Below are 309 nucleotides of genomic sequence, written 5' to 3'. Positions count from 1 at the left end.
GTCTTATCAGTTAGGCTACATTTCGTTTTGCAGAACTGAGCGTTGTTTCCAACGTTCGAGGAATTTCTTTACAATAATATTAGAAATATATATACAATGATAATTAGGTAATGTTTTTTTTTCTGTCACACTAAAACACCTAAAAACAATCCTTACAAGAAAAGCAAGGTCGTGATTTATCTATCCATTACAAACGTATTTGTTAAAATTAATGCAGTCAGAAAAGAAATAGCACGTAAATGTACGCACAAAGATCGGACAAACTATTTTTTTTATACAAATCACAGATGAATCACACTGTATTTCCTC

Source organism: Penaeus monodon, chromosome 15 (assembly GCF_015228065.2).
Source record: "Penaeus monodon isolate SGIC_2016 chromosome 15, NSTDA_Pmon_1, whole genome shotgun sequence".
Taxonomy (NCBI): domain Eukaryota; kingdom Metazoa; phylum Arthropoda; class Malacostraca; order Decapoda; family Penaeidae; genus Penaeus; species Penaeus monodon.
Note: the sequence above shows the minus strand (reverse complement) of the source record.